Source organism: Cynocephalus volans, chromosome 12, assembly GCF_027409185.1.
Source record: "Cynocephalus volans isolate mCynVol1 chromosome 12, mCynVol1.pri, whole genome shotgun sequence".
NCBI lineage: Eukaryota > Metazoa > Chordata > Mammalia > Dermoptera > Cynocephalidae > Cynocephalus > Cynocephalus volans.
In genome coordinates, this window is record NC_084471.1 from 75586179 (window position 1) to 75612903 (window position 26725).

General features: G+C 37.1%; 1 pseudogene; it reads left to right on the forward strand.

The window, feature by feature from the left end:
* Window positions 1–16249: 16249 nt before the first annotated feature.
* LOC134391733 (TAF5-like RNA polymerase II p300/CBP-associated factor-associated factor 65 kDa subunit 5L) lies at window positions 16250–21080 on the forward strand (annotated as a pseudogene).
* The last annotated feature ends 5645 nt before the right edge of the window (window positions 21081–26725 follow it).

Consider the following 26725-nt stretch of genomic DNA (forward strand, 5'->3'; position numbering starts at 1 on the left):
TGCACATTAAAGTCTTAGAAGCACAGGGTGTGAGTAGAATGGTGTCTTAGCTGAATTAGGGTCTCAGTAGGGACTTGTGGGTACTTCTTCTTCCTTGGACAAGCCCCATAAACTTCAAGGTTCTCAGTTTCTGCCTGACAACAAGATACCTTCCAGTGGAAAAGCACCTAAGTTTGTGGGAACTGAAATTACAGCAGAGCGAAAATGTCTGACTCTTATATGAATCGCAACCCCCATTTTATGATTCTTTCTAAACTCTTAAGTATACCACAAATTCACCAAAATAAGAATCCTAATGTCAGTGTTCATAAGAGCAATGTGGTACTCTTGACAAAATGTCGAGGGTCTCTGTCACAAGAGACTCCAATTGGAAGTTCTGGGTAAGCCGTGCGGGTCTTCCTTGGAAGCCTGCTTCCCAGGTGACTGTGAAGCAGGTGGTCCAGGGATACCTTGGAAAACACTGGGCCTAGTCAACGAAACCCAAACTAGATTTGGCACCTAAACTAGAAGAGCTTGAATGAAGTCTCAAGAAGAAATGATAGTGGAATTTCAAACGATGTCCTTTTATTTTGGTGACTGAATCAGATTTCCACAAGTGTGCAAAAGGCTGGATGTATCCACTAGAGGTCATGATTGAGTCTAAATCAAGACCAAATTACCAACTATTAGACTAATGGTTCTCAAACATTTTGGTCTCAGAATCTCTCTAAACTCTTAAATATTATTGAAGACTGCAAAGAACTTTTACTGCTCTTGGATCTCTGCTCAATTTATTTTGTTTCACTGGGTCACCCTCTGTCAAATCTTCTATATCTTCACTGTATCAAATATGAGCTTTTCAATGATAAACTTTCAAATTTGAACTCTCTGTGTTTAGAATGAGTTGCTTTTTCAGAAATATCTTCCTTACTTTGCTCCGACTACTCTTGGATTAAATGACATCCTTAAATATTGATTTCTATGATAGTCATTTTAATGTAAATTCTATATCCCTTTGCTAAATTGAAAGTTCTTTGAGGATGCCTTTGTATGCCAATCACACTAAGCACAGGTTTTTTTTCTTTCTGAATGTGATCACTAGTACTATTTTAATGAATGAATAAAAGAATCATATTAATTTTTTATATGAAGATTCTGTTATAATGTACTTTAAACAAAGTTTCTGAAAGAATGGTCAAACCTTTTACATAAGTTCTTTAAAATGTCAGAATTTTAAAAATCAGAGAGAATGAGTCTACCATACTGGTATGGAATTAAAGCTGATTATTTATTAGTTAAAATATTTCTTAATTCTCAGGAGCACATTCATTGTATGGCAAAGGTGATAAGCTAAAAATAAAATTAAATTCAACTGTGATTTAGCAGAAATTTGGGGACATTTTTATAGAAGTATTTTATAGAGGAATGATAATTTTAGGTGAATATTTTATAACCTACAAAGTGTCATTTGGAAATAGATTTACATGGACAAGTGTGTAGTTCATAGTGATTTTCATTTTACTCAAACCATATAACTAACATGTTTTGAAGCCAATTCCATGTTTATGTGTATTGCTGCACATGCCCAAAGAAGACATACAAAGTCTCTTTATCTGTTCTGTAGAATCATCCATTACATTGTCAGTTTGAAAGGGACCAGTTCTAAACAGATTTGAAACAACAAAATATTCTCATAGCATATGACAGCAGAAATGAAGTTACCATCTTCCATAATGTTTTTCTCTCTCCTATTCTGTATCCAATTATGAGATTTTAATTATAAACTTTCAAATTTCTGTGTTCCGAATAATTTTACTAAAACATTTGAAACATGTGAGTTCTTTTCTCATGGTTCAACTACAAGAAAAGAACAGGATCTATACCAAACTGTTCATTGTATCCCACCAAACTTCCTCAGAAGAGTCCACACTGTAACTTTCTATCAGAGTAGAGAAAACTTTGATATTCAATAACCAGGATTTAAAGCTCAACTTCAAATCTTCGGCAAGTTAGTATACATTTCTGAGACTCTAATTCCCCATTAATTTAAAACAACAACAACAAAAAGACAGTAATATTTACCTTGCAAAGTTTTGGTCACTTATTTAAATAAAAATAGTTATGATTTGTGGGGCATTTTATATGCATCATTTTATTTAATTCATACAACAAACATATGCAATAACTACTGTGATTTTCCCCATGGATGCTGATTTTTAAGAACGTTTTCTCCTTTATTGAGATATAATTTAAATAAAATGCACAGATCTTTAGTGTTAAGTTAAATGGGTATTGGCAAATGTATACATTCAGTAACCAATACCCCAATCAAGGTAAATGAGATACAGGAACCTTGATTTTAATTAACTTGCTTGAATCCACATAGCTAATTGTTGAGCTGAGGATCTAACCCTAGGCAGTCTGATCTCAGGGACCATGCTCTCACCCCTGCTGTTCACCTCTGCTGCTGCTCAATCTACTCATGGAATTTAGAGATGGGGAGTGCTTCATTCAGAATTATACAAATCACAACATATATATTGTTTAATTTACATGATTTACATTTATTAGTTTGCTTATTTTTAAACCAGGTTTACTGAATTAAGTATTATTTTTTCTTATGTGGATACAATCAATATAGCTGATAAAAGATTATCCACTGATAGGAAAGAACGTTCTTTTTGCAATCTCTTTCAAGTATGTTAGGAATTATTTCAAACTTGAGACCCTTGTGCTTATTTTCTGTAAGCTTCAAGTCCACATAGGCTGATGACAGGTGGTGATAAGTGCTTGCTGGAACCGCATGACTCAGAGTTTTATAGAATATGACAGTTGATACTTTGCAGGTGACAGAGAAAGTAGCCTAGCTGATGCACAAATAAATGTTTCTCTGCTTCATTTATAAAGTTTCTCATTGATGCTTTGTTGTTCCAAATGGGGTTTAACAGATCATTTTACCCAGTTTCATCATTTACGTATTTTTACTTTAAAACTAAGGATCTTCAGTTCAAACAGTTTTATTTAGGGTGGGACTATTTCTGGAAAGCATTTGTAGAAATGTAAAGTATCCAACTACATGAGTAATAAATATGACCTCATAAACTGAGAAGCTGAGGGGAACAACCTAATGGAACTCTGTATTTGGATTATGTTATTCTTCTGAGGTGATGAAAGCACTCTGTGGACAAATATTGAATATTTAAACTTTAAGATTGAATTATAAATTCAAACAAATATATTATGCTGCTTAGAGCAATATTTTGTACTTGTTCCAAATCATGACTCTCTGCATAATGGCTTTGAAGGTAATAAAGCTAAAACAGAAAGCCAAGCAGGAGGTTTACTTTGATCTGAATACCTCCTATGTCTGGTATTGCAGAAATATGGTGAGAAACCAAGCAAAAAAGGGAGAATAGGTTTCCACATTAGAAATTCTCCCTATATAATTAGACATCAGCTTATTCTTTGACCACCTATGTGGCTCATTCTTTTGTTCACTTGCAAATATTTATTCTTTTGTTGTACAAAGGGATTAATAAAAGTTTATTTTATCAGATAATGCAAATAGGTCCCTGACCTCGATTCTTTCACATTTTAGTAGTCGATATATCAGTAAGGTAGGACAGAATTTAGTAAGTGCCAAAAGACAAGTAAAAACTACATACCAGGAAGATTTAGAGGCAGGCAAAATCATGAGAGCCTGTTGGAGTATAAATGAAGATTTCATGGAAGAGGCAGCATTTAAACAGTGACTTGAATCACCTGTAGGATTTCTATAAGCAGATATTTAGGGAAAAATGATGAAATACTTGTAATTTTAACTTGTCAAGTAGAGGGAATAGCATAGGCAAAGGGCAAGCAGTGGCAATGTATGGGTACGTTAATAGAGCATTAAGTAGTCTGGTTTGGGTGAAGAATAAGCAATATGAGTCAAAATAAGAGATATCTTGGGGGGAAAAATCAACATTAAGCTGTGGCAGAAAACCCTGGAAATATTTTAACTGGAGACCAACATCATTAGAGCTATGCTTACCAATGATTAATTTACAGAATTGTCTAGAGCATTGGTTGTACAGGAGACAGACCAGAGGTGGGGAAATTAGGTGCCACTGAAATCATCCTGGAACGATTACTGAATAAAGGAAAGTGGTGGCTGTGGAAAAGAAAAAACAAAACAGGGTTCAAGGCACTTTGCAGAAATAGAATCAAAGGGAAGTGACAACTGAATGGATGAAGAGGGAGAATGAAAGGAGGAGGATTAATATACATAACTTTCCACTTCAAGTAGGATGTAGGAGGTCACAGCAAACCAATGCTCCTACTTCAACAACGAGAAAAGAATGGATTTTAAAAATAAAATAAAAACTATTTTTAAAGGCAACAGAGAGCTATGTAAGAATTATTAGGATAACTAAAATCCCAAAGAGGACATTTTCTCTTATTCTGCTTGGAAATTTTGCTGATTGAGCCTGGTCATGGGAAACTTTGGCTTCTCAAACAGAGAAAGCCTCTGCCAGGGGAAAGAGAGATCAGCAAAGCTTGGATTTCTTTAGGGATCAGGTGTGACACGTTAGAATCACGTAAGATGGTTCAAATTCACCAGGTTTTTTTGCCCCACAGCCTATTTGTTGAATTTGGCTCTGTTCAGGAAGCCAGGAGCTAGGCCTAAAGGCTTTAAAGGCAGGGTGAAATCAATGGCAATATTAAAGACCCACCTCAAAGCATTCCACAGGCCTACCCACTCAAGACATCTAACAGATTTTGAAGCTACTTTGGGCAGGAGGCAGGAGAACAGGGCCGGAAACTCCAAACTGCAGAGCTGGATCTGCAACAGTCAGGGCTGAGATGACAGAGACCTCTTGGCTTTGTCATAAGTCCAGCCTTAGGAACAGGAGAAACCTAGAGGTAGAGGAATTGGGAAGAGTCCATCAAATTTTCAGCCAACTCAGCAGGGATGTCTGGAGCAGACATTGCCATCAGAGTTGTATTCTGTCAATTGAAAGGGCCAGGCCTTTAGAAGTTGCTCGATCTCCAGATGCAGGCTGCACTAGAAAGACCTGGGTGAAGTGCCTCTCTGCCGAGGAGGCAGGCCTGAAGGAACTGACAGCAGGAGGCTGTCTGCTCATAAAGCTCCCTGCAGCAGGGCAACAAGGCCTTTCTTAAAGATCTGGAAAGTACATGTAAGTGCCTACCACAAACGAAAATGGACTAAAGAGTTCAAGTAAAAGAGTGAGATTGTCCGACTGGATAAGGAACCAAAAGCTAACCAGAGACATCTTACAAGAGAACTCTTAAATATAAAGACACAGAAAATAATAAGAAAAACTACTGTACAGAACCTAACCAAAAGATAGCTGATATAACTACACTTAGAGAAAATGTAGACTTTAAGGCACAAGGCAGTATTAGAGATTAAGAACATCTTATAAGAATATTTTCCAGAAGAAAGATACCACAATCCTAATTCTGTGTACATTCACTAACACAGCTGTAAAACATGAATAGAAAAATTTTCAATCTTACTGGGAGACTTTAACATGTCTCTCAAATGGATATGGAAGAATACAGAAGATCTAATTAACACACAAAGAACACTACACCCAACAACAACATAATTCACATTTTTTCAAGTACATATGGTACATTTATTAAAATAACACCAAACAGAAATGCTAGAAATAAAAAACATGGTAACAGAAAAGAAGAATGCCTTCGATGGGTCTATTGATAGATTCAACAAGCTGAGGAAAGTATTAGTGAACTTGAAGATAAGTAAAAAGAAATTACCCAAACTGAAACATAAAGAGAAAAAGGAGTGAATAGAACAGAACAGAGCATTCAAAAGTTTTGGTGCACTCTCAGTCAATCTAATATACATAGAATTGGTATGCCAGAAGAAGAGAGAAAGACTTGAACTAATGTCGCTAGAACTAATGTTCTTAGTCATAAATTAATGTAGTTCATAAATAAATATTTTGAGTTACTAATCAAATTTGTAACTCATTGTATTTATAAATTTTGCTCTGTATTAAAAAATTACATTGACCTATAGTTTTCTCTCTCACCCCTCCTCTCTGTCTCCCTCCCTCCCTATTTCTCTCTCTATCTCTTTCACCATCTCTCTGTCTTTTTCTTTCTTTCTTCCTCTTTTTTTGGTACTATATCAGGTTTTCATATTAAGGTGTCTGGTTTTAGAAAATGAACAAAGAAACCCCACATCTTTTAACTATGTCTAAGAAAGATCCAATTTTAGATCCTGAAATTATTGGTATGTAAGATTAGAGAAAAATTAGTTGCAAGACCTCCTGCATTTGTGCCTTTAATGATGAATGAATTTAAGAACATTGGTATGTGTTAGCTTTTACTCAGTAATGCTTGATAACAAACAAACCCAAAACTTAGGGGCTTAAACTAGTGTTTTATTTCTCACCAGTCTGCAGATCCGGTGGAGGAACTCTGCTCATCTCAGTAGGTCTTACTTATTCATCTACATGTCTGCTGGGGATCATGGATCTCTGTTGGTCTTGGCTATCAACTGGATGCCACATATCTCTCACATCCTCTAAGTAAGAGCAGTGGCTAGCCAGGGCATATCCTCTCCATGGATGTGTCAGAGGCAAAGAGAGGATCAGAAATACCCAAAGCCTCTGGAGGCCTAAGCTCAGACTGGCACTGTCACTCCCACCTATATATTACTGGCCAAAGAAAGTCTCATGGCTAAGTCCAAAGCCAAGATGTGAAAAAATACACAATGACCAGGGTCTAGATACATGAAAAATAAGAAAACTAACAGAGGTTTTAAATCCCTTCTTTTGTAATCAGTTCATGCAAGCATTCTACTCTTGGACCAATTTTTATATTTTGCAAATAAATCATCGGTTTCCTCTAGGTCTTAAAAATACCTACCATAGATTATAGATGGTGTTCTTCTATAATTCTTGTGTTACCAATTGCATGATGTCTTTTTCTCATTTCTAAACTTGTATCATTTTTCTTTCTGTACTTTTCCCTTAATCAAGCTTGCTAGGGAAAGTTGTTTTCTTATTGGCTGTTTCAAATAATGCAATTTGGTTATACTTACACTTTCTTATATATTTTGTTTTCTATTTCTGCTTTTCCAAGTTTTGTTATTAACTTTGTGTACCTATTTTTGTTTAATTTGTAAGTCTTTTTCAAATTTTTATATTCCATTTCTTCTAAAAATAGAAGGTATTTCAGCTTCAGCTATTATCCCATAAAGTTTGGTGTAACATATTCTCCTTTTATTGAATATAGCTTTGTAGTTTTAGTTTTTACCTTGTGATTTACAAGTTCTTTAGAAGGATAATTTTAATTTCCAGATAATTCTGTATAATTAAGTTTCTCCATTACTTTTGTGAATTTTATTTTATTGATTTATGATCAGAAAATGTGGATTTAAAAATCTTTACTATTTTGATTTTATGTTGGCTTCCTTTGTGAAAAAATAATTGATTCCCCCAGAGAGGTCTGAGACCTATGGTAACCATGCACCCTGAGCCTTCAGTGGGACTGAGCAGGTAGGTGTTACTGCTGCTGGACCCCACCTGCAGCCCAGGTGAGTGCACACTGACCAGAGAGGCACCCCCCAGAGAGGCCCGAGACCTGCGGCAACCACGCACCCTGAGGTGCCAGCGCAATCAAGCAGGTAGGTGTTGCTGCTGCTGGACCCTCCTGTCCCTGGCCCAGGCAAGTGGGTGCTGACCAGAGAGGCCCGAACCTTCCACCCACAAGCACTGAGGCAGTCATGCCAAATTGGCAGTCCCGGCAGGATCATAGCCAGACAATAGTGTCGAACCAGTGGACCATGAAATCCTTTGCCACAATGACTAAACACCAAAGGAAAGATACCAGAAATGTGAAAAATCAAGATAGTACACCACCAAAGGGTAATATCTCTCAAGCTCTAGATCCCATAGAACAAGAATCTGACAAGAAATTTCGAGTGATAATTCTAAGGAAACTGAATGAGATACAAGAAAACTCAGCTAGACAACATGATGAAATGAGGGAAAGTATACAAGACCTGAAAGAAGAAATGTACAAGGAAATCAATGCCCTGAAAAAGAATGTAGCAGAGCTTGCTGAGCTGAAGAATTCATTCAACCAAATAAAAAACACAACAGAGAGTTTAACCAGCAGGCTTGCAGAAGCAGAAGAGAGAACTCCTGACCTTGAAGATGGGCTGTTTGAAATAACACAGGCAGACAAAAAAAAAAAAAAGAAAGAAAGAAAAAAGAATTAAACACAGTGAAGAAAATCTAAGAGAGATATCAGACAGCATTCAGCACTCAAATATCCGGGTCATGGGTATTCCAGAAGGGGAGGAAAAAGGAGATTGCATTGAAAACATATTCAAAAAAATAGTAGCAGAAAACTTCCCAGGTATAGGAAAAGACACAGATCTTCAGATTCAGGAAGCTCAAAGATCCCCAAACATATTCAACCCAAAATGTTCTTCTCCAAGACATGTTTTAGTCAAATTGGCAAAACTCAAAGACAAAGAGAGAATCTTAAAAGCTGCAAGAGAGAAGTGGCAAGTCACCTATAAGGGAGCCCCAATCAGACTAACACCAGACTTTTCATCACAATCCCTAAAAGCCAGAAAAGATTGCGATGATGTATTCAAAATACTAAAAGACAAAAATTTGCCAGCCAAGAATACTTTACCCAGCAAGGTTATCCTTCTGAAATGAAGGGCAAATAGTATATTTCTCAGACAAACAAAAACTGCAGTTGACTACCACATGACTACCCTTACAAGAAATTCTCAAGAGAGTACTAGGTTTGGTACCTGAAAAATAACTACCACTGCCATAAAAACTCAAGAAAAATCAAAACCCACTAATAAAATAAAAATGCTAAAGATGAAAAAAATAAAAAGTTTATCTACGACCCAAGAAACAAACAAATACAGAAGACAAACAGTAAATGAGAAAGAAAGGAACAAAAGACACTTAAGACATCCAAACAAAAATAGAAAAAATGCTAGGAGTAAATCAACACTTTTCAATAACAACTCTTAATGTAAAAGGACTAAATTCCCCATTCAAAAGACACACACTGACAGATGGGATTAAAACGGTGGACCCAACTATATGCTGCCTTCAAGTGACCCACCTCACTTATAAAGACATATATAGACTAAGAATGAAAGGATAGAAAAAGATTTACCATACAAATAGAAATGAAAACCAAGCTGGAGTAGCTATTCTTATATCTGATAAAATAGACTTTAAACTAAAAGCCATAAAAAGAGATAATGAGGGCCACTACATAATGATAAAAGGATTGATCCATCAAGAAGATATAACAATCAAAAATATATACACACCCACTGTTGGAGCAGCCAGATTTATAAAGCAAACTCTGTTAGACCTAAAGATGGAAATAGACACTAATACCATAATAGCAGGGGACCTGAACACCCAGCTGTCAATATTGGACAGATCATCTAGGCAAAGAATCAGCAGAGAAACACAAGATCTAAACAATACTCTAGACCAATTGGACTTGGCAGAGATCTACAGAACGTTCCATCCAACAACCTCAGAATATTCATTCTTCTCATCATCATATAGAACATTCTCCAGGATAGATCACAAATCAAGTCTTAACAAATTCAAAGAAATTGGAATTATCCCAGGTATTTTTTCAGATCACAATGGATTAAAATTAGAAATCAATAACAAACGAAATTCTGGAAACTATACAAACACATGGAAATTAAAGAGCATTCTACTTAACAACATATGGGTCCAAGAAGAAATTAAACAGGAAATAAAAAAATTTATTGAAACTAATGAAAACAATGATACATAATACCAAAACCTGTGGGATACTGCAAAAGCAGTGCTAAGCAGGGAATGTATCACATTAAATGCTTTCTTCAGAACAACGGAAAGATGGCAAGTAAACAACCTAATATTTCACCTTAAAAAACAAGAAAAACAAGAACAATACAAACCCAAAGTTAGCAGATTGAAAGAAATCATTAAGATCAGAGCAGAACTTAATGAAATTGAAACCCAAAAAACGATACAAAAGATCAATGAATCAAAAAGTTGGTTTTTTGAAAAGATAAATAAAATTGGCAAACCATTAGCATGGCTAACTAAAAAAAGAGAGCAGACCCAAATAACAAAAATTAGAAATGAGAAAGGTGATATTACAACTGATACCTCAAAAATACAAGAAATCATTAGTGACTATTATAAATAACTACATGCCAAGAAATTTGAAAATCTGGAGGAAATGGATAAATTTCTGGCACACACAAACTACCAAAACTGAGCCAAGATCACACAGAAAATCTGAACAGACCAATAACAATAAGACATGGAAGCTGTTATCAGAAGGCTCCCAACAGAGAAAAGCCCAGAACCAGATGGGTTCACAGCAGAATTCTACCAAACACTGAAAGAGGAATTGACACCAATTCTCTACAAACTATTCCAAAATATTGAAATAGAGGCAATTCTTCCAAACTAATTCTATGAGGCAAACAGCACCCTGATACCAAAACCACATAAAAATACAACAACAACAAAAAACTATAGGCCAATATGCTTGATGAATATAGATGCAAAAATCCTCAGTAAAATACTAGCTAGCAGAATACAGCAACACATATGCAAAATTAAACACCATGATAAAGTGGGATTCATCTCAGGGATGCAAGGTTGGTACAACATATGCAAATCAATAAATGTGATACACCACATCAATAAAATCAAGTACAAGGACCACATGATCATCTCTATAGATGCTGAAAAAGCATTTGACAAAATTCAACATTTGTTCATGATAAAGACTCTCTACAAGTTAGGTACAGATGGAAAGTATCTCAACATAATAAAAGCCATATATGACGTACCCACTGCCAATATCATCCTGAATGGGGAAAAGCTGAAAGCTTCCCCCTTAAGAACAGGAACTAGACAAGAACTAGTGTTGGAAGTATTAGCCAGAGCAATCAGAAAAGAGAAGGAAATACAGGACATCTACATTGCAAAAGATGAAGTCAAACTGTCCCTGTTTACAGATGATATGATCCTATATATCGAACAGCCTAAAGCCTCTACAAAAAATCTCTTGAAGTTGATAAATGATTTCTGCAAAGTTGCAGGATACAAAATCAACACACAAAAATCAGTATCATTTCTATTCTCCAATAGTGAACATGCAGAAAGAGAAATCAAGAAAGCTAGCCCATTTACTATAGCTGCTAAAAAAATAAAATACTTAGGAATAGAGTTACCCCAGGATGTGAAAAATATCTATAATGAGAACTACAAACCACTATTCAGAGAAATTAAAGAGGACACAAGAATATGGAAAGATATCCCATGCTCTTGGATTGGAAGAATTAACATTGTGAAAATGTCCATACTACCCAAAGTGATACACAAATTCAATGCAATCCCCGTCAAAATTCCAATGACAATTTTCTCAGAAATGGAAAAAACTATCCTACATTGATATGCAATAACAAAAGACCACACATAGCCAAAGCAATTCTGAGCAAAAAAAATAAAGCTGGAGGCATAACACTATCTGACTTTAAACTATGCTACAAAGCTATAATAACCAAAACAGCATGGTACTGGCATAAAAACAGACACATTGAGCAATGGAATAGAATAGAGAATCCAGAAATCAACCCACACACCTATAGCCATCTGATCTTTGACAAAGGCACCAAGCCTATACACTGGGGAAGAGACTGCCTCTTCAGCAAACGGTGCTGGGATAACTGTATATCCATATGCAGGCGAATGAAACTTGACCCATACCTCTGACCATAAACCAAAATCAACTCAAAATGGATTAAAGAACTAATTATCCACCCTGAAAAAATAAAACTTCTTAAATAAAACATAGGAGAAACACTCCAGGAAGAAGGACTGGGCACAGACTTCATGAATATGACACCCAAAGCACAGGCAACCAAAGGAAAAATAAACAAATGGGATTATATCAAGCTAAAAGCTTCTGCACAGCAAAAGAAACAATTAACAAAATTAAAAGACAACCAATAGAGTGGGATAAAATATTTGCAAAATATACATCTGACAAAGGATTAATATCCAGAATATTCAAGGAACTGAAACAACTTTACAACAAAAAAACAAGTAACTCTATTATAAAATGGGCAAAGGAGCTAAATAGGCACTTGTCAAAGGAAGATATATGAATGGCCAACAGACACATGAAAAAATGCTCAACATCACTCAGCATTTGGGAAATGCAAATCAAAACTACAGTGAGATAGCATCTCACCCCAGTTAGGATGGCTAATATCCAAAAGACTGTGAATGATAAATGCTGGTGAGGTTGTGGAGAAAAAGGAACTCTCATACACTGTTGGTGGGACTGAAAAATGGTGCAGCCTCTATGGAAAATGGTATGGAGTTTCCTCAAACAATTGCAGATAGATCTACCCTATGAACCAGCTATCCCACTGTTGGGAATATACCCAGAGGACTGGAAATCATCAAGTCGAAGGTATACCTGTTTTCCAATGTTCATTGCAGCACTATTTACAATAGCTAAGGGTTGGAACCAGCCCAAATGTCCATCATCAGATGAGTGGATATGGAAAATGTGGTACATCTACACAATAGAATACTACTCTGCTATAAAAAAGAATGAAATACTGCCATTTGCAGCAACGCGGATGGACCTAGAGAAAATTATATTAAGTGAAACGAGTCAAGCAGAGAAAGAGAAACACCACCTGTTCTCACTTATTTGTGGGAGCTAAAAATAAATAAATAAATACACAAATAAACTGGGGGTGGAGGGAAGAAGACTCAACAATCACAATTCCTTGAAGTTGTTACTACAAGCGAACAGATATGAGGTTGTTGGGAGGGAGGTTTCAGTAATGGGCCACAATAATCAACCACATTGTATATTGATGAAATAAAATAAAATTTTAAAAAATTATTGATCATATTTATAAAAATAATAATAATAATTGATTGATTTTATATGGATACCAGTAAAAGTTAAAAACCGTATATTTTCTAATATTTGGAAGTAACATTCTCTCTCTCACATGCTCACTCTCACCACATACACATGCACACATTAAATTGAGGTTATTTTTTATTTTAATTCTTTATCATTCAGTTTGTTTTCTACCAAGTATGTCTGATCCTGAAACAGTTGTATTAAAAACTGGCACTATAAGCTCATTTTTTATCATGTTCTACAAATATTTCTGATATTTTTGTTTTATATATTTATCTGTTTTCTTGGTACATATAAGTTATGATTTTTAGTTAGTACATAATGTCACTATCCTTTTAGTAATTTAAACCTTAAATTCCACTTTATCTGTTATTAATATAGCCATTCTACTCCCATTTTGTTTACACTTGCATGATACTAGTTTTTCTCATTCCATTACTTTCATCTAGTTATTATCACTTCATTTTTAGCATGTTTCACCTAAAAAATATGTGCTGTTTTTTTTGTTTTGTTTGTTTTTAACCCAATCTCCCAGTCTCTGTCTTTTAAGAGAGAAATTTATCTTGGTCACTTATAGTTTTCAACTATATGTTTTATTTTATTTCTTCCCTCTTTATATTACCATATATTTGAGTTTGCTATTTTTAAAAATTTCCCCCTTGTTAATTTAGAAGTTAATTTTGCTATCTCATTCTGCTAGTAGTTAAATTTTACCAAGTTTGTTACAATGGGATGATGGTATTACTGATGAAAAGATCCCAACAGAAGAGGGTATACAATGTCTCTAAGGATAAAGCATGTGGAATGTGAATGATGTCACCAACAAGGAGAGAGGATTCTACATGACATGAGAAGTTTCTTTTGCCATTCTCATGGAGGGCTTTATTTCTAGATCTCCTTCATACCTGGCTGTTCTGAAGACCAACCCACTCACCAGAGCAACTGATAACAAACATTTGCAGCACATTCCAGAGTGTTTACTGAGATATTGGACAAAACAAAGATTAATTTTCCAAAAACCCACAGCACTTCTCAGCAGATTCAGGCTTCAGGTTTTCTGAGGTCTGCTCTTGCTACTCATTTTAGAACCCAAAATTCAATCTGTGTCATCTCAGCAGGCCTTATATTTTCTTCTCTTTTTCTATCTTTCTTTTTCCTTTTTTCTCTCCTTCTTTGGCTCATTGTTTTTAAAAATATTTATCACATCTTAGCCAGACAATAGGGAGGAGAATGTAATCTATCAATTAGACGTGTTAGAGTATTTGATCATGGTTATTAGTAGAATGATTTGTTTTCTCTTAACCTTCTCCATTTTCAGTACATATTGCGCACTGGCCACTGGACTCCCACAGGTAGGTATAACTTTTCACTAGAATACTTTATATTTTTTGTCTTTTTCAGGCATCCTCATGCATATAGTCCTGTCACAGACTCAACCAATTCCATTTAGCTCTCTTCTCCAAGAAGGTCATTGTCATGCTGCTATTTCTAATTCAAGTAACTTTCTTTGTACTTTGCTCTAATGTAAGAGCTTATTGATGCATTTCCACCTCTTTCCACTAAATTCGGTACACCATGCTAAAATAAACATATCAAACAATGTGTTCAAATTACAGTATTTTCCATAATTTTGAACTCTCCATTTCCTTTTTCAATTACCCTAGTGCTAGATCTAAATGTGCTATTTCCACTAAGCATCTGTATGAAGAGTACAAAGGAAATCCCAACCTTCTCCAAGGGTACAGTATACACTACACAGGCACAGAACATGAGATGCTCAGAGAGCATCCCATTCAACAGACAAGGGGAAAGAAGTGGAAAGTAAAAGCAAATATGGCTCTTAAGATTTTACCTAAAACTCTCTTCTAACAATGAATTTTCATGAGCATTAAAGTCCTTTTTCAGCTTTTTTTCTCAAGCAGTCTTAGTTGTGTGGTCGTTTCTTAAAGAATTTGGACAATTGCAGATTTAATTATTAAGAGTGCTGTAATTATGAGTACATGTCAGTCTAGTCAAAGCCAATTAAGAAAGAATGCTAGAGTACAATAAAATTGACCTCAAGAAATGTCAGCAGTGTTTACAACTTTTCCCAAAAAGTTCAGAGTAGGACAATTTCTTTAGGTCACAATATTTTCACATTGCTGTGTTCTACCAGAGGCGGCTCATAAAAGACACTAGCATATTTAGACTCTGCACAGCTGTGGATGATACCACCCACAGAGAGTGAGGCTTTGACCAGGTGTGAGAAATTCCTTTTGCCATTCCCAAAGGGATTTATATACTCCTGAGCGCCCACCACTCTTCCTGACCTGCCTGTTCTGCCGGCTCTGGCTACATGCCTGCAGTGAAGGTCAGTTTCCCAGGAGCACCCTTCCTTTTTCTGATGCTTGTAATCAAACACATTTCTACAGCATTCTACACAAATAAGACTGACCCACTGCCCACCACACCAAGGCATTCTTGTTCCCAGCTGTGTGTCTCCTCATGAAGTTAAGACCTTCGGCATATTTTTCCTTCCCTTCACTCTCTCATTGACAGAGAAGACCTTTAAGAACATTCTCTTCTGCCATCTCACCCAGCCACATCTCACTAACTCCTAGATCTTGTCAAAACAGCTGAATTTTTAAACTCCAACTTACTGTTAGATTTTTCCCTTTGAGAATTGATTTCAAATATCCTGATTTAATACTATATTGAACCATTTGATATTCAGTCATTTTTGATATACAAAATTTGCAGTTTCATATGGTTCGATCTAATACATGATGCACTCTCACTCATTTTGTCATCATTTGTATATAACTGTATATTCTAAGTTTTTTTTTTTTTGAAGCACCTTCTTTTAACCTGGCCTCTCTATTCTGCTTCATTTGTTGTAAAAGTCCTTTCTTGGATCGCTTTCCTGTATTAGGACATATACTAAGATAGGACAGTGTGCGTAGTGGTTAAGGACACAGACTATATAGCCAAATACCACGGTTCAAGCCCCAGCTAAGCCAAAATCTAGGCGTATGATCTTACACAAGTTTCTGAACTTTATCAGAATAATGATTCTAACAGAACCCACCACAGTTGGGTAAATATGCTTGAACAGTGCCTGACAGAGAGTAAGTACTGCAGAACTATTTTTGGTCCATATAACACAGCAAATTATCTTTCCTTCAACCTGCAGGTAAAGAACATTTAAAAAATCATCACTGACAGCTTATTTGTATCTTGTCTGCCCTTTCTGATTAGATACCTAGGCCTGTGGGATTTTAGGTGCTCCTGGATGATGACGGCCCTAACCAGTGAGCGGCTTCACTCTGAAACCGTTGGGCAATCTAGAGTATGTCTAGAGGTAAACTTCATTTGCTGCTCATACTCGAAGGAAAATGACTTCTGTGCTGAGGCCTAGCCAAGAATTCAAAATATCATTAACTTAAAGGAAATGGAAAATGCAAATAAGGGCCCTGAGAAATAGCATTAATAGTGAAAAAAGATAGATATAAAATGTAATTAAATAAAGATCTCCTTTAGTCATTAAGTTGTAGAATGCAGAAAACTCTCTGGGACATTTCCCTGCTGTTTTATTAGCACTGATGTCTTACTGAGTTGGGTATTGAGACAAAATCCTAAGCAAATATTTACACTATTTCAAGAAGAACTCTAAGTCAGCTTTTGGACAAACTCAAAGAAAGAAAGAAATTTAGGCTTTTGTAAACTGTTCCTGCCCCAAATCTGTAGAGATTTGAGAATGAAAGAGGGATTTGAGATCTGCTCAATTAAGAAGTTATATTAAGACTGTTGGGTAAACTAGAAGCTCAGTGGGTGGTCCATCAAAAGAGAAGAAAACATGGGAAGCAGATATGTGGCAGAGAAAAAATACAATTGAGAAGGAGAAAGTGTAGAAAATAAATACACCATTAGTAAATTCGTAAATTCACCATATAAAAAAAGAGATTAAAATTAGTTTCAAGAGGAAACCTGGAAGAGCAGGCTATATTAGCAATCACACCTAAAACAGGGACAGGGGTCATGGTGGGCAGCATGGGAAAACAGATCCTGTGGAACTTCTTAACTTCATTTTAACCAGTTTCTGTTCTATTTGGGGGTTTGTTTGTTTTAAGTTTTTTGAAACAATGACCAGGGATGTGTCACTTCCAACTTCACCATTTGATGTTGTAGGCTAACGTCCATACTGATGATGGAAAGGATGTAACAGATATAGGTACAATAGATAAAGAATTCCTGAAATCTAGATGTTCAGGAATGACTAACACTGACCAATTGTGAGAGTCTAAACATGCTGCACTCACCAGTAATTAAGGGGGTTGTCTCTAGTGGGGCAATGGCAGTATTTCAAACAAGTCCAAATTTAATTCACATATTTAATACTATCTATGCAGTTTGGAAGATCAGTTTTTTTAGGTAGAAAGTTCCATTTCCAGGTATGATAGACTAAGACCCTATGGGACAAACCATTCTGCAGAAAATAATTAGAAAACCTGGATGTAGCACATGAAGCAATTGCCTGAAGGTACTGGGAGTGAACAGAAGACATATCTGGTGGTAATCTGCATTTGCTCAGAGGAGGGAACTTGGGGAGCTCCTTAAGTAGGTTCCCCTCTCTGTAGCTATTATCCTGGGCTAGTTGCAGATCAGGGACACACACAAAAGCCAATCTTTTTGTCCAGGGGACCAGAAACATGTAGCCACGAAATCCTAAACACTGAAGAGAGGAGGTAAATCTCACAAGGTAAGAGCCAGAAAGAGTCCTCAAAATCTGTCACTCACATTTTCAACTAACCCTTGAACCATGCAAGCAGTAAAAGGATCTGAACTGAGACTGGAGATGCCACTCAAGAAATCAAGAAGATTTTGAAGTTCAAGTTCAAGCAGCTGAGAAAATTACTTGCTAAAACAAAAAGAAACAACCCACCAAAGGAAAATAACAGAATCCAGAATCTCTACAACTTAAAATTCATAATGTCTAGAATTCAATCCAAGATTACCCAAAATATGAAAAACAAAGAAAACAAAACACATTCTCAAAAGAAAAGAAAATCCAGCTAGACTGAGTCTAAAATGAACAGCATTTTGGAACTGTCAGACAAGAATTTTAAGGTGATATCATTCCTGTCTTCAATAAAGTAAAAATAAACAAACAAAAAAATCTTTCTTTCAACATTTACTTGTAGATTTTTGTGGCATACAGTGTGTTAAAAACATATTTTTAATGAATGAAAATCTCAGTGGAGAAATGGTAAATTCAGCAGAGAAAAGGAAACCATAATAAAAGAACCAAATGAGAATTCTAGAACCAAAAAACAAACTGTGAAATAAAGACCTAAACAAATGGAAAAATATTTTCATGAATTTAAAGACTAAGACCCAATTTTGTTAACATGGTAATTCTCCCTAAACTGATCTCTAGATTTGGTGCAATCCTATTCAAAATCCTAACAAGTATTTTTTATGAAATTGATAGGCCAATTTTAAAATTCATGTGGGAAGGCAAAGGACCACGAATTCTTTAGGTAAGTGGAATTACGCATGTTATCTACTGATGGGAATGTATAATTCTTAACAAGGACTGTACAGTACCATCCCACTTACCCAGCAACTCAGCTATGTAGAAAAGGTGGATGATGTGTAAGAAAGTGTCTTTGTGGATGAAGGAAACGGCCACACCTTGCTCCTACTCTAAGCTACCCATGAAAGTCGAGGAGCCACCCTCACACCTTTAGTCCAGGGCATGTTAATGTAAATAAGAAAGTTCGAGTTGCTGTATGTGTGTGCATGTGTGTTTGATGGAAGATCAGGCCTACGACAGCACCTCAAAAAATGAATTTCAGGGTCTAACAGGGCTGGAAAATAATTCAGACCTAATTAATCTCTCTGGAGATTGACTTTGCCTATTTACTTGAGGCATGGCTCTGAGATTTACTGCAGATCCAAACCTATTTAATGTTGTCTTTCAGCATACAAACTGAAAATTTGGGGAAATCATTTGGATAATAATTAATGTCAAGATGATTCATTTATCATTTAAAAGTCTTGGTCATTCGGATCCTTGCACCAGCCAGCGACCAAAAAGAAAAAAAGAAAAAAAAAAAGTCTTGGTCAGCTGTTGTCTACTGATAGTCTTCAGTTTTTCCTAGGAGGCATAAAACAGCAAATTAGCGGCAGTGGCACTGCTGCTGGGAGTGAATACTTTTTTTAAAAAGCAGCCATTTACCCTTTTTGTCTACCTCCATTTCCATCTGGTCCAGAACAGTCCCAAGAGCACAGTGGAAAGTTTCTACAGCCTTCCATGGGATGATCCTGCAGAACACCAGACAGAAGGATGCCAGTGAGCAACTGCAGACCACTAAGACCATCCAGGACATCCTAATTCCAAGCTTTGAGTATTCCTAGATACAAGTACCTGGTCCATCTCCAGGAAGACAACTACTACCACCTTATCTGCTACCTCCCAAATGACAACACCACCGCCCTGTGCAGAGTCCTCACCTTACACGGTCACGTGGATGTGCAGCCCACCAAGAGAACAGACTATAGCTCTATATACCAGTGGCAGCTCTTCCCGCAGCCAGAGCAATGGCCTGGAGTCCCCCAACATACCCAGCCACATTCTGCAGAACGAGGTTGCCCTGGAGGTCTTACAGGAGAGCATAAAGCACATCAAGGACAGACCTCCGTCCCTCACCACCGTCTGCTTCTATGCCCTCTACAACACAGAGCAGCTGCTGAACACTGCAGAACTGTCCCCCGACAGCACGCTGTTGGCTGCTGGGTTTGACAACTCCCGTATAAAACTCTGGACTTTACGATCCAAGAAGTTAAAATCAGAACCCCACCACATACGCATGTCCTGCATCCACTCAGCTTGTGACATTCCGGAGGAGGACGACGAGGAGGATGATAGCGCAGGCACAGACATGAAGATCCTGCGCAGACACTGTGAGCCCGGAAAGCGGGGGGCTCCTCGTGGATCGCTCCGAGTTGCTCTCCTGCTCTGAAGACATGTCCATCAGGTACTGGGACCTGAGCAGCTTCATCAACACCTTGTCGTACCAAGTACACGCGTACCCGGTGTGGGAACTGTGCAGCCTGTACTTCGCCAGCGGGTCCCACAACCGCACCATCAGGCTGTGGTCATTTGATCGGAAGTACCCTTTGAGGTATACGCAGGACACCTGGCAGATGTGGAGTGTGTCAAATTCCACCCGAATTCAAACTATGTGGGCACCGGCACTCGGCGGGGGAACTCGGTGAGGCTCCTCACAGGCCAGCGCGGCCCTGGGCTTCCCCTCGCCCCTTCTGCCAACGGTGGTGTCTGCTGGCGAGGACCAGAGGCTGAAGCTGTGGGACTTGGCCTCTGCGACCTTGTGTGAAGAGCTGAGAGGCCACACAGGCAACTCAGCAGCCTGGCCTTCAGCCCGGTCAGCGCTTTGGCGGCCTCCGCCTCCACGGACAAGTCGGTGCGCGCCTGGGACGTCAGGAAGGCTCCTCGCAGTGCGCCCACCACCGGCTCCTGCAGCGCGCTCGTGGGCATGCGCACCCGGCAGCGCGCTCGTGGGCATGCGCACCCGGCAGCGCACTCGTGGACATGCGCACCCGGCAGCGCGCTCGTGGGCACGCGCGCCCGGCAGACGAGCGACGACCTGAGCGTGCAGTTCATGGCTTGTAACCTCCTTCCGGTGACCGGAACTATCCAAGAAAGTCAGGAACACCAACTTTCTATGTTTGTTGGAACGGACTGGGGCAGTGGTGGAGAAGCTCCAGCTGCAGTCCTTCCCCAAGCTGAGATGGAGTCACTGACTGTGAAAGAGCCCCTTCCCCCCTTTTCCTGGGTCCCCTTCGCTCAGCCCCCAGCGTTGGAGGGCGGAGGGCAGGAGGTAGCGGTGGCGGGTGGACATGAAATTCACTGGGATGCTCTGGAGGGTCATAGGAAGTTCGCGGAGACCCTGCGTCTCTGTCCCGCTTCGCCAGAGGGTGACTGCATAGTGCTCTTAAGACAGGCGGTGCGGCAGGTGGCACCCGGCCGGGGTGCGGGGGGCGGGACCCAGGAAAGGGAAGGGGAGGATCCTGGCAAAAAGTCTTTCCTTTTCCAGAATTAGAGAACCAGGATTTTTATTATTATTATTGTTATAATGAAAACAATAATAATTATTATTTTTATGAGAGGAAACCTAGCACTGGCAGAGGGGACCTTCTCTGCTTTTCTTTCAGGTTTGACTCCAGGCGCTGGCCATGATACTTGGAATTTTGAGGCTGAGGGAATTCAGAGAATCTGGTAGCACAGTGTACTGGGAGAAAGGGTAATTTCGGGTGATAGACTGATCACTCCAGTTGACAAGTTTCTGGAGGTGGGTGGGTGGGTTTGACCAAGAACATTTTGGGCTCTTGCAGTGATGGTGGGACAGAAAGATTCTATTAATAATTCTCTTCCCTGAAAAGACAGATTATTATAAAGAATAATTTGTAATGAAAAATCACAAGATAGAATGAGAAAGATGTGGAATTTCCAAGTGACCATCCATCAGAGGTGTAGCTTCTTCCTGTCCATTTCTCCTGCGCAGCTCTGCTGCCGTCTCCTGCACTGCAATTCCGGGCTAACGAACGCTTTGTGAGACGGGTCGCGAGCATGCACTATAACTATGCTCTTAGGAGAAAGCAAGTTCTAATTTGTGGGTAAAGGGTTAAATATTTCTGTATTCTGAAAGAGTTATTGTGTACTTTTTTTATTAGAATGTATTTTACTAAAAAGGAATGAAAACATATCTGGGTGCTTGTTAAATTTGTATACTTCTAGGCTTAACCAAAGTTTCTGGCAGGGAATCTGCATTTTCAATAAGCACCCTAGATGATATGTATACTCACTAACGTTTGAAAACCATCAAACTATTGGATAATGCTGAAAGGGAAACTAGATGATTGTCATTGACCTTTAATTGTCTAGAAAAGCAAAATAGTGTCTGTCTCCTGTTTCATCCCAGGGCAGCCTTCCTAATTTTTGAGTCAGAATAGCAAAGAGTTAAGACCCTAGACCCTAGACCACCTTTAGAGTAGGGTTGTGGGTTAAAATACAGGATGCCCAGATGAACATGAATTTCAGATAAACAGCAAATAATTGTTTAGTATATGAGTGCCTCAGATATTGTATGGGACGTACTTAGACAAAACTTTTTTTTTCCTGAAATTCAAAATAACAAACCCTACAAAAACCTACTTTAAAATGAATTATTAGGAAAATTATACTATATTTATTATGTAATCTTTCTACTCATAGTGCCTGGCATGTATTAAAAGCTCAATAATATGTTTTATTGCTATTGCCATTGCTGATAATACAAATATGTTACAAGACAAAGGGAGCTTCTAAGCCTGATTAACAAATATTGATGTTGGTTGACACCTGACAATGTATAAATTTTTTGACTCAGCACATTAACTCATTGAAACACTAATTTAGGAATGAAGCATATGAATCTATAAATTTTTTTCACTCGTCTCCCTCTTGTGGTTGTAAGTTTTACAACTTATTTAGGAAATGTAAGCAATTTGTTCCTTATTTTTCAAAAATAGTAGTATTAGATATAATCTTTCACAAAAATTGAGGTAAGTTCATTATATTTTTCTGTGAGTGTCAGGCTCAGCATTTATATTATCTAAATTAATATTGACAATGTTTTTCATTCTAAATATTAACAATACCAAGAAGTATGCATATTTTTAAGCCTGTCCTTTTCCTGTTTACTTAAAACAATCATTTTGTTAAAGAAAACTCTTCTGTATAAATGATTCTGATGAATATTGGCAGTCGTCCAGAATTTAGATATCTTACCAAGTGAAGAATGCACACGCCATGCAGTCTCCTATGTCAACTTACTTGTTCATTTTTGAGGAAATTTTCTGCAAAGTAGTCACTTTATTGGAAAAATGGGCAAATGTGGAGTTTAATTTGGTGGTTTTGCAACATGATATAGTTTGGAGTGCTTTTGTAGTTTTACACAGTATTTTGGAGAATTTTTTTGATTATTTACAATGTATATGTTCTTTCTAGAATGCATAAGCATTATAAGGAGCACGTTTTAAATTCTAAATTATTTGTATATTTCTGAGTACAAACATAGAGATAACTCAAAATCAGCATGTGAAAATCTCAACCATATAATGTTGATAGAAAAGTCGCAGAAGTAAATGTAAAATATGGCACCAGTTATATGTGTAAAACAAGCAAGTCAATACTATAAAATGTTTATAGATGTATTCAACTATAGTAAAGGTACAAAGACATGCCAATGGTTAGAATATGAGTTCTTGTTCTTATTTTTCCTGTAGGCAGAACTGGCACTTTCTTCTGCAAAACTAACATTGTCCAAGTGTATGGCATAAAAGAGTGACAAGATATGGTCTGGTCATCATTCATGGAGCTTATGTTGTCTCGTAGGTGTTATCCTGGTGAGCATTGCACTAAGCAGGTGTAGGGGAAAAAAACCTTTACATTGTTATACATTGTATGATTTTTCCTGTGACTTGCACTAGAGTTTTAATGTGAAAATTTGGTAATTTTCTTTCTTTGCTGGCAGTTTTCAGTCTTTATTCTTGACATAATATTCAGAGTGAAAAGACTGAGGACAGTGCCAACACTGTGGCTCACTCGGGAGAATGCGGCGCTGGGAGATTGTGGCGCTGGGAGAGTGTGGCGCTGGGAGCACAGTGGCGCTCCCGCCGCGGGTTCGGATCCTAGATCCTATATAGGGATGGCCGGTGCGCTCACTGGCTGAGCGCAGTACGGACGACACCGGTCACCAAAAAAAAAAAAAAAAAAAAGAAAGAAAGAAAAGAAAAGACTGAGGACAAAATAAGCAGATCAGAAAATTAATAGACACTCTAAAAAAGTTTATAAAAAGTACAGTTTAATTTAAAAATCTTCCTCTTGGAAATGTATAACTCTTTAGGCTATTTTTTCCCCTCTAAACTATGATGCTACTATATATAAAGCAACTAAAAAACACATTGTATTTTACAGTATAAACACTGCTTCATGCATTAATTTCAAGTTTATAAAAAGAATAAAATGCACTTTTCATTGCTTTCATAATCTTTTTCTCTTTCCATTGTTTTTCTATTAGATTTCTCTGTGTGCATAATGGTGAAAAATAAAAAAATTCTAAAAATTATACTAGAGAAATGCTACATATATGTATCAAAGACGTTTTACAATTTTTGAAAACCTATTAAATCTGAGCAAGTACATTTACTTATAGACATAGTGAGGAATACTTTATTTCTAGAAGCAATTCTATTTTTTAATCCTCGTTTCATCATATGACTTTAATAATGGCTAAGTTACCAGAGTAAAGGTTAAAAGGACAGGCTACTCTCAGTTGTCTTCTCTGGGTCTTGAACATTGTAAGTCACCCTTGATTCTCATATGATTTATTGGGTTGACAACAAAACAAAACAAAACACTTCTTCAAAGTCCAAACTTATGTAAATAAAGTGTAGCATTTCAGACTCATGGATAGCTCCATGTCTTGGATTCTTTTAAACAAACCCTTTAAAGGAGTTGTTTTAGGATTTTCATCAACACAAGAGTACCTTCTAAACAAAGAACGTAGTTACTTTGAAGACCTGCTCTGAACTTTTAGAGGAATTTTCTTGAAGGAAAGACCTGGGGAGAGGGTAAGGAGGGACTGAGATGTAAAAATCTTGGCAGATAAAATGTGAAAATGAGTTCAATCATAACTTCCATTAACAAAATTTATTTGAATGAATTCTGATTTACAAGCAAATTGTTTCATTCAGATACTTCATAATGTGAATGATTTTTCTTAATTGGTCTAGGCTTAATAGTTAGAATAACAATAAATAAATAAAGGAATTAGCAACATTCTGTTAGTCTCTTTCCTGAAGTACTTTCTCAAAGTTCTGCATAAAACAAATTCTAAGAGTCTCTCTAGAAATCTCTATGACCTTGGCTCTCAGACTTGTAATTTTTTATTCTACACTTTCACTATCATACAGAGAAAAACATCTTTCTGGGAATCATTTTGCCATTGAAATATACTGGAGAAGTGTGAGTATTGTTTAAATATAAACTTTCTTTATAAAAAAGAAGTTTGCTAGTCTGTCTCAGCTAGGGAAGGAAGCTGAATGGCAAAGACAGCAATTCAATTCTTCACAAAGCATTCTTTTCTAATATTATTAGCTTTAAATAATAGCAATCCCTATAGTGACAGACACGCCAGAAAAATCTACCTGTACCCTTTACTTTCCTAGAAGACAGTACTTTCTGCCTTTGGGAAAATATTTACAATATATTTATGAATAAATGAGGTGGTATTCTTTTTATGATGTAGTTTATTTTATAAGACTATAGCTTGAGAGGCCCATATTGGTTTTGTTTATCCTGGCTCTGAGGAAGGGCTCTGTGCTCTGTTTCTGATAAATTTCTCCTTGTTTTCAGTTATGACAGATATTCCTTTGAATATAGTATATGAAAATATTCTAGCACCAAACCAAGAATATCTAACCTTATTTATGTCTGTATTCTGTCCTTAAACACAAACAGCTGTGCACACATACATCTGTCTCACGTCTGACCAAGTATTGCTGTCCAGGACTTCATATACACAAATAAATGTTCCCTCTTTTATGGGAAACCATGGCTGGCGCAGCAGGAGTTTCAAAACCCACATGCATTTTTCAAATCCTACTTGCACAAACAAAAAGAGGAAAAATACAGACAAACCAGGTTTGAAATTGCTGACTTTTAGAGTTAGCACAGAATGGCTGAAGAATCCCTATTTTGACAAAAATTTTAAAAGCAAATAAAGTATGTATGAAAAAAATTACAATTTGAAGAATCTTTTAGAGCCTAAATTATGCTTTGGAAAAGGAAAAGTAATCCTAAAGTCTTCATTAGGGCATCTTTCTAAATTATCATAAGAAAGCAACTTACTAACTGATGATTAGTAGAGCAGATGAGTGAAATGTTTGACACATTTTTTGGTTCCATTATTAAACACTTTGAGAAATCACAGGCCAAGCATAGATTCAAGAAACTCCCTATTCTAAAGAGAGGATTAGGAGATATGTTTATTTTTATTTCATTTAGTATGCTTGAATGTGTTTCTCAATTTTCTATAATGACTATGAACTACTTTTATCATTATTACAAAACCTTATTAAAAAATAATTTCCCATGGGCCGAGCCTGTGGCGCACTCGGGAGGGTGCTGCGCTGGGAGCGCGGCGACGCTCCCAGCGGCCGCAGGTTCGGATCCTATATAGGAATGGCCGGTACACTCACTGGCTGAGTGCCGGTCACGAAAAAGAAAAAAAAAAAATAATAATAATAATAATAATTTCCCATACTTTGCCTTAAGGTTGATAGATCAAGCTAATTATATAAAAGGATATAGGCAAGTTTTTAAAACTATATGTATATTATATTAATATATTTTACCAAAAAGTTTTGTTCTATGTTTTACCTCATCTGGAAAAAAAAATCACACTGCCCGGGTGAACTGATTTCAAAATGAAATGAACAAATGAAAGGAAGTGGCAGAATGTACACTGACAAGTGAGAAACCAAGAAAAGCTCCTGCAGATACTACCTAGTTCATAATCTTTGGTGTACTTCTAGTTATGTTATAGTTTTATTTATTTTGTTTGGGGTATTCATATATATATTAATTTTTCTATACCTGTAAAAGTCAAGCAGTATATCTAGGGAAAATTGAAATATTTCTCAA